A 9780-nucleotide genomic window follows, 5' to 3' on the forward strand; every position below is an offset into this window, starting at 1 on the left:
CCCACACACTCGGAGCCCCGCATCTGGGTGATGCCCTGCTTCTCAGTCAGGACCATAGCCCAAACACAGCCAGAGGCAGCAGGGAGGGGAGCAACCCTGAAAGCAGCAACCAGAGGAGTCTCCACGTCGCACACTGTGTTCAATCAGAAATAACAGCATGTTCAAATCCTCTCCAGTAGCATATTCCTAAAACATAAAGCTCCGAATCCCAAACAAAAGCCCTCAACCATTCCCCAAATCATACCAAGGCTCAGTCCGAGCTGGCAGGGAGAGACAGAGGGGGAGAGGATTGGTGCTCAGTAACACCAGCGACTGAAATCTGCCTGGTTTCTCATTGCACTCGCCTTGTGGCTGAGCTCACCAGCTCCCATTCAAGAACACAATGTTTTTTGTTCCTTGCGGACAAGAACTGATGCAGCTCTTGTGCATCTTTTTCTCCCTTTCTTCTCTGCCGGCCTTTTTTGCATTTATTCCCTCTGCCCTCCCTCCCTCCCTCTTTCTCTTCTGCTTTGTCGCACTGGCTTTGTATCAGTCCTTCCTTCTTTCAGTGCGTGAGGATGTCAGACATGGCTCTGTCTGGGTGTGTTTACCCTCCCCCCGTCCTTCATTCCTCCTCCCTCCTTTCCCCTGTGCTCTCTCCTTTCACAAGGAGGAGGGAGATGTGTTCCTTCTCCTTCCCTTTCCTTCCCCTTTTTTTGTGTACTCTATATCACTGCAGCTGAAATGAGAAACAATTCTGAACATATGGACTCAAAAGAGACATGGAAATAAGTAAAGGTAAAGGTATTTTTTGTTGACAAAATCACAGGGTTGCACAACAGCATAACACACATGCTGAAACATATGATAGGTTAAGGTTAATGTTATATTTGCACAATCTTAGCAAAGAAACAAGCAACTGGGTTATGGTTTTGATAGAATTCACACATTAGCCTGTAAGAACAGCTCGCTTCACATTATTCATAGTGTACTGTGTGCAAAGAATAGCCATTTTCACTGCAACTATAAAAGAAACTAAGAAAAAAAACATATTCTTTAGATAATGCACAAAAACATTAAAGCCATCAGACTAAACCAAAATTCGATAGTGTCATTTTCATGATATAAGCAGCAGGGAACAGAAACAAAAGGTTTTATATGAGATGCGCTGCTACTGTTAAGTACTCTTTTGAAAGGCGTTTTGGCTGAGAATACTGTCATTAAGCTGTTAGAAATGTTGTTGGTGTCATCAGCAAGAATGTGAAATACAGTCTCTATGTGGCAGCATGCAGTTCTGCCCATAGAAATCTTACAGTGTCTTAAATTCTGTATGAGCACCATCAACACATGCATGAATGAGCTGAAAATGTATGTAGACCACCAAGATAAATCAGCATTTGCAAAGCATGTACTGTGGGAAAGGCAAGGCTGCCACACTGAATGTGAAAGTTCAAACATGAATGTGTGTTTATTATGTTGTTTATTATGTGTATATTAAAGTCCCCTTTAACTCAAAAATGTGATTTTCTCATTGTTACTTCACTTGGATGTTTGAGCTTCACTGTGCAGAAGGATGTATGTACACAGTTTACACTAGAAGGCTGTTTGCAAATTCATCTGGTGAAAGTGGAAAGTTTCTCTGTGGTTACCAAAAATCACATAAAGCCACTAGTGCACATACACTAAGAATGTACTTTTCAGTGGAGTAGCAGACATGTCAGTGGTTTAGCTTTTGAAAAACAAAAGTATTTCCCTATTCAGAGATTCTTGATTTTTGATGAGGTAAAAGGGGTATATGTCATCTTAAGAATTTCCAATCAAACTTTTTTTAATGCAAAAACCACATCAGGCCACACAAAGAAGTGAAGAGTATATTCTGAATCTATAGCTCTATAAAATATTAATGTAGCCTTTTTACTAAACATGCATCGTTTTTCTCTGCTGATGGCGGCCCATTTTCAGGTGCCATTTATATTTTTTCGGTCTTGGCTCTCACACAGCCTGAATCCTCCAATGCCAAGTAGCCTTTTCTGAATCTATAATTATACCCACTGTGGATCCCAAAAATGAATACTGTATGTTAAACAGTACTTCGACTGTCCAGCACTTTGATTGTAGAAGAGATGGTTGAATTTGCAAAAGTGAAAACAGGAAAAAGGGAAATTTGACTATGCTTATTCCTGGGAACAGTAAAATAAGGTCTATCAGGAAGATATAAAGAAAAATAATATGGTATTTGGTGGTTTTGAAGATTAGGAATGTATTACTAAACTCAAACGAAACTTAAGATGAGTAAGAGCTGCTGGTGAGGCTACTGTATCAGTTTAGCAAAGTTAGTATCATCTTGAACATTTTTATCCTAACCCTAACAGCCTTCATACACTAATATAAAACTCTTTTTAGAGCTGCTTTGAAGTTTTAAAGTTTTAAAGACAAGGACAAATTCAGCTATAGAACAAGCAGAAAATGAAGATGTGCCAGACCAAGATGTGTAACTGAGAATGCGAAACAAAATGTGTCTTAAGCAGAAAATATTCCGTTCATGGAGGATGATATATGGGGAGTGACTTTGCTGTTCAAAGTGTGGTGGGAAAGTCATTCCACCTCCAGGGAACAAGGAGGTGAGAAGAGTCAGTTTGCCACAGGGGCAGCGTGTACTCTGCCAATTTGTAAAGCATATGAATTACTAAAATAGGACAGATTGTCTGCATGGTCAAGGTGGATTCTGATTGTAAATTATTATTGTGGCTGCTCTGAAACAAGAGTTACCAATCTCTCTGTATTTCAGTGACCTTCAAACAGATAAACACTGTGGACTGATAAGATTTTGTCCCTGGGAATTCAATCCATTTTAGTTATCAAATGCAATTTAAGAAAAAAGTTGGCAACTGTTTATCTTTTTGTTTGTGTGGACAGAGTGAAAAATGATTCAAAGTCAGTTACTCTAATCATAAATCTGCTACACTTTACAATAAACTATTGTGAAATTCAATAACATCTGTAGTAAAATATATATTTTGTTTAAAAACAAGAATATGAACCTAGAAAACAGTCAAAGCCCATAAATCTCTTTCTTCCTGTATATTATTGTTTTCTTAAAAACAGATTTTTTTCCCCCATTGAACTAAGTGCAAAACTTACTGAAAAGATAGTGAAAAGTAAAAAAAATAAAAAATAAACTGGATCTACACCAGGATTTATATTCTGGACCAAAATCTTTCCATCAAATCTCACTCAAATCTGTTAACATGTTTTGAATATATTCTGCCTATTACAATATGAAAGCTAACATAACCTCCTTGACAGAGCTGTTAAATGCTCTATAAAATGAAAATATTTTCCTCATAAGATGTTCGAGGAACTTTCTGTAACTTTCATGCTTGTTGTTTTACATTGTTTTCAACAGTGCAGTTCTCCAAGCATCAGAACTTGTATATGACATCCTGTAATTGCTTCAAATAAGGTTAGATTTCAGAGAGTCAAACAAGCTGCAAGAACCACTGATATGTTGTGAGAAAATAAAAAAACAAAATAAAATGTTTTATGTGTTTATCTTGTTAACTCTACATTGGTTTGGATCAATCTCCTAATTCTTGTCAGAGGCTGCGATCAGTTATTGGTCTCAGAGGAAATTGGCAGGCCAGTAATAAAGATAAAGATAAAGATACATTTATTGATCCCACAGTGGGGAAAATGCATTGCTAAAAAAACAAACAAAAACAGATGTATACAACAATAAAATTAAAAACTAAAAAAAGGACCCTAAAGTGCAACTATAGTGCAGCATTGTTCAGTGTGACTGCAGTTGGAATGAAGGACCTGCGGAAGGGTTAGGGTTAGGGTTAGACTTAATTAATACACTTGGGGTGTATTAATCTGTCGCTGAAGGAGCTGCTTAAGGCCTTCACAGTCTGATGCAGAGGGTGAGAGGCGTTGTCCATGATGGAGGACAGTTTGGCTAAAACCCTCCTCTCTCCCACCATCATATAATCATCAAACATCTTGAAAATAAGCGGATGAGGAGAAACTAACAACATTCAATAATAGCCACCTCTTCGGCTTTTCACATAAACCAAGACCTTATCTAACTTATTACCTCATTAAAATGTACTATCTGCTCTGTCTGTTTAAAACATTTGGTATTAGCTTTAGATGCAACTGTATGGTGAAGCTATCTGAGAGGCAGTCAGACAAATTAACCTTATATACGCAGATAAAATAATATTTTGATTCCCACAGGATATTAAAACGTATTCTCCAATGAAAGGGGTACACAATCGCCTTCTGAGCCAGTGATAATATGGAACATGTAACCAATTAGACTACCACTCATTATTACAGCTAGGCCTAATTAGGCTACCATTTACTCTTCATTAAAGGTGTGCCTCTAAAATATTGGCTGATACTGTATAACTGACAATGTGCTCTAACTAGGCCAAAGCCTTTTAAATAAATACTGGGTTAGCTGGTACAAAATGTTCCATCTTTCCACATACAGTCTATACTTTATGTTGATAATTACCATTTTAATCCAGTTTCCTTTGGATATTTACAGGGTTGATGGCTGATCATGTGGGTGAGGACTATGTGGGGAACTAAGCAGCGCATGGTGCTTCTGCTTTAGATGGGTCAGAGAAATGTCAAGCCCAGACATGTACAGACATGCACGAAGCACAAAGATTAGACATGAGGGAAATGAGTGCATGTTTTTGTTATATTTATCATGTTAATTTAAAAATGTAATTTTAACCATAAACGAACCATAAACCTTAAGATTATTGTAATATTTTATTTAATTGTATACATTTAATTTTATTTGAAGGAGAAGCAGGGTTAGGTCTTATGTATATGAGCTGTGTGTGTGTGTGTGTGTGTGTGTGTGTGTGTGTGTGTGTGTATGTATTCATATACTGCATGTATGTATGTATGTGGATGTGTATATGTGTAAATATGTACAATTTTTCTTTCAAGTTAGTGAAGTGCGGTTGGTTTCTGGACTATTGAATAGTACTGCATCTATACACATGTAGATAACACTATTGCATATGTAATTATTTTTTTATTAATTACATCATCTATATAACATATAATAATTACCCATAGCTACCAGAATCATTAGTTCTGCACATATTTTGCACCATTTTTCTATTTTTACAACCCACAAGTCAGGTGATGCAGCCTAGTATACATTAGTATACCTGACTTTTTATTTTGTTGTGTTTGTTACTTCTACTTGTTATCTTTATCCTTGTTTTCTGCACTGCTATAATGTGATTTCCCCCTCTGTTGATCGATAAAGTATTACCTTTTCTTTAAAAAGAGACTTGGAACAACTTTCAAACTGTGGTGTTTACATTTACATGTACCTTGTGTATTGGACCTCATTGGGGCCCATACACTGATTCTATATATAATCTCACAGTACCTGTTCTCAGTTTGTTGACTTTGTACATTCTGACAACTACAAAGGTGTATTAAGCTACAGCCACTTTTTATGCTTAACAGTTACAAGCAAACAGTTTTTTGTGCTAAAGTTAATTTGTCATGTTGTTTTCCCCTGTTTTAAAAATGTAGTTTACCATTACAGCTAATTACACCTCGTTATTATGGAATTAAGTTTATGCATACAAGAATGTTAAGTTATTAATCCTGTGAACTGCATTTGACCTATAGCAAGCTGATAGACTCCAAAACAATTTCACAGTAATAAGCCTACAGAATATCAAAGTCACTTTCTGCTTGTTAGTCACGGCTAAAGAGCAAAATACTCACACATCAAGCAGAAAAAGGCCAACATGGTCTCCCTGAGGGAGTCTCCTGCTCTTTCTCAGCTCTAGTTTGATCTGCCAACTCTGGAGAAAAGTATCAAGGTCTTTTGAGACCTGCATGAACTTGTTGACTCTCAGTGTGACCTGCAGCATTACAGCATTCATTATTGGGTACTCGTGATTGATTCAATGCAAATATAAAATGTGGCTAATTGGGTAGCTTTTAGTACTTCTGTATAATGAAGCCTGACCTTATGTTGTAAGAAATGTAAAAATGTATCAGGTAGTGGCCATGCTTGTTAAATATTCTATTTAATGCAGACAAACTTCTTGATTGTCATTTAAATGTTTCATATCCCACAAATAATAGACTATAACTTCATTAATTTTGCATTTAAAAACTTGCAGTTTAAATATTCTTATACTTTTATCCGCCTTTAGCCTAATGATTGGCGGACTGTTGAGCCAATCACGCCCGCCGATAGGGGGGGACAAACGGGTCTGTTGTCCCGGGCCCAGGATAGGGGGGGGCCCAGAACTGGGCCCACATTAAATTATGGAATATTTTTTTCAAAATAGGCCTATTTGTGGAAAAGAATTGTAATATTTGAGTTACATAAAAGCTTTTAATTGTTTTCTCCCTAATCGCTCTTGAAATAGTGGTCAAGGAAACCCCCCCCCCCCCCCCCCAACACAAAAATGGTTTGGCCACTGATCAAACTTTGATGTTGTCATTTGAAGTTCAGTACGCTAAAAATGTCCGGTCAGCCCAAGTCCGGTGCTCAGAAAAGTAAAGAAAAGAGAAGAAGAGAAGAAAAAGAAAATAGAGGCCTTAGAGATTTTCTAAACAAATATTTTAAAAAAGGTGGTGACGGTGAAGCTGGAACTAGTAAAGTCAACGTAGAGCAAGGTAAGAAACAGCGCAGCCAACGTTTACCGACAGCCTTGTAACGTAACCTAACAGGTCAGCTCTAATGTTAACGTCCATTAGCGTGTATAAAAGCCTGACACAACACGTTATCTTTGACAGAAACAGTTGAGTTTGGTAGCTCCGTCAGAGAGGAGAGAGATCCAGCTGCAGTCAGGTGACAGAGAGAGTGATGCGGGAGAGCTGCTCCGCAACGGAGGGACAGAGTCAAGCTACCGGTGAGAGAGAAGAGAGAGAGAGTCACAGTGGAGCGGGAGGGCTCGCTACCCCGTCAGATAGTCTGAGCAGGAAGGATCAGAGACTGATCAGACATTTAATTTCAGCGATCCTGCATTATGGCCCACTAAAATGATCGAGTCTGATAGAGTATGAGTAGGAAGAGCAGAGGAGAGGCAGTGTTGGGGAGACTTAAACTACATGTAGTTGAACTACATAGCTTAACTACAATTAGCTGTAACTTGCTGTTAGTTAAACTACATTCATATGTTGTGCTGCGTCAAGTATTTCAACTACTTTTTGGGTCATTTTTTGTAGTTAAACTACTCAATTTACAAACTACAATTTTGGTCAATAACATGAAATATTATTATTTAATTTTTTAAAGATTTTGTTGGCATGGTATGGACGCCTTTATTTAGCAGCATATGGCATGTGCTCTAACCACTCGACCAACTGCACATGAAATATTTTTTATTAAAAAAAGACCTATATAATATAAATGTTAATTTAATTTTTTTTTTGGAAAAAAGGCATGAATCATGTGATGACATGCCAACATTGTTGTTGAAGACACACCGATCTAGAATATGTCTGCCTCTTTGGGTTTTTTATTACATTTTTTGTAGACTGATTTACATTTCTGATTTACATGTGGGTATTGGGGTAGGATTTTCATTTTCTCTTTATATTACCTGTTGGAATAATTGTATATATGTTATCTCATATTTTGTCTTTATACTTTCTAAAGGTGTTATTATCTTGTGCAAGAGTTGTGTGTGTGTTTTGAAGTGTTTTTCAGGAAGTTACACCTGGCTGACGTAACTGCAGGTCGATGACTCAACCGCGATATCAAAAGAGGAACTACAGCCCAACCACAATATCAAAAGAGGAACTGCAGCCTGACCGCAATATTGACCGAAACCTAATAATAACTGGTTTCCAGGGCGATGTCGAGAAATGGCTAGAATGTTCATGTGTATATGCAAACATATTATCATAACTACGTTGTTTCAGTGTGAAATCCCCTCGTTAGAGCAACAACTGTAATGTAACTAGGAAACTCCCTTGTTGTGGAATAAAAAGACAGGGTTCGGACAGATACGCTTTCAGAGCGGGTTGGAGGTAACTGGAGCGTATCTCTGTCCGTTGTCCTTGCAAGTAAATAACTCTAACGCTGTGTCTTGTCTTCCTTTGTCTGATATTTATGATGTTTTAGGTTGCCTGAACCTGACATTACCCAACATGTCTATGGTGAACCTACAGTATGTTGACCAGCTTTTTTTCTTTAAAAAAATAAAACTGAGTTGAGAGGCATATTTCTGCTGGCATGTGAATTTTTTGTAGGCTATTATATTTAGTTTCATATACACCACATGTTGATTTATTTAACGCTGAGTTAAATGAGTATAATGAGTATAAGTAGTTGCTAAAGCTACTTTTTTTAGCTGTAGTTTTACAAACTACATTTCTCTAGGGGTAGAAATGTAGTTTGTTCAAACTACTGTCAGGCTGAACTACATGTAGTTTTGCAAGCTATGCTTGCAAAGTAGCTTCCCCAACACTGACGAGAGGAGAGGAAGAGCAGAGGAGAGAAGAGGAGAGGAAGAGCAAGGGAAAAGGAGAGATCCGGGTGCGTGGGGGCCCATCTAAGATTATCTCGTCCTGGGCCCAGGCAAGACTGTCAGCTGGCCTGGAGCCAATCACAGTTCAGTGCAACAACAATGTTACAAGAAAGAGAAGAACATGGTCCTCTCCATAATGAGTTTATTCCACACTATGCCTGTTTCTCCAAATTATTTCTCTTTGATGCTGTCCACTCAGGTATTATTTCACTTTTTAAAGGTTTTAAAAAAAAACCCACATAATGTAGCATATAAGAAAGAACAGAAATAAGGCATATTTAATAAGAAATCGTAAGACAGCATAAGTAGAATATCTGCCTTATCATATTGACCCATATTTGATGTAGATTATTTGTTGGGAAAGAGTTTGGCTAGTCACAAATAAGGGTTTTTGTTGTTTTGCTTGTTTTTTTTTTTTTTTTAGCTTACAATGTAAATGAGCTATCCTTTGAAATGTTTCACAAGTTTTATCCAACTAATCATTATATGCATAAACTGCAAGGCATTGATGTAATTGTAAGTTGTGTAGGGAACTCAGAGAAATACTGGTACGTTTGTTTTGGTCTTGCCTATATATATAAAACAACTGCAGAGTAAATTATCTTAATTTATTGCAGATTATATCTACCCTCACTTTACATTACTTTGGGAAAAATGTTTTGTTTGGATTCATTGAATATGATAGGAATCTCTGCTCGCAGTTTTAATGAATTTTCTTATATTCACATATCAACATTTTAAGCCAAAAGCCAAACTTTACAGAGCTACAAACAAAAGGCAGTTAAAATGTATAACCACTGTAAGCTTTACAAGAAATGTATTTAACTATTTATTTGTGTTTTGTATTTTTACAACCCTTATCCCCCCTGGTGTGTTTGTGATTGTGCACACAACTAATAAACACAAGGTGCTGCAAACCTGTTGTATGCTTATTTCAATAAAGCTGTTAAAAGTGAAACAAGCAGCTCTGTGTATGATTGGAAAGCATAATAAAATAAACTGTGGACTATGTATCATGGCCAAAGGTGTGTTTCAGAGAGACACATTTTAAAAAGTGCACTGAGAAAGGAGAACAAAATAGCAGTACTATTTGAAAAAAAAAAAAAAAAGTTTAGGTGAGAAGTGTTGGAAAGTTCTTCGATAGTATTTAAGATCAACAAGACTAATGAAATGAACTGAATCTGAGAAATATTACTTAGATTCAGATTCAGATTCAGATTCAGATTCAGATTCAGATTCAGATTCATTAAACATTCAAAGCATA

This window comes from Scomber scombrus, chromosome 5 (genome assembly GCF_963691925.1).
Source record: "Scomber scombrus chromosome 5, fScoSco1.1, whole genome shotgun sequence".
Classification (NCBI taxonomy): domain Eukaryota; kingdom Metazoa; phylum Chordata; class Actinopteri; order Scombriformes; family Scombridae; genus Scomber; species Scomber scombrus.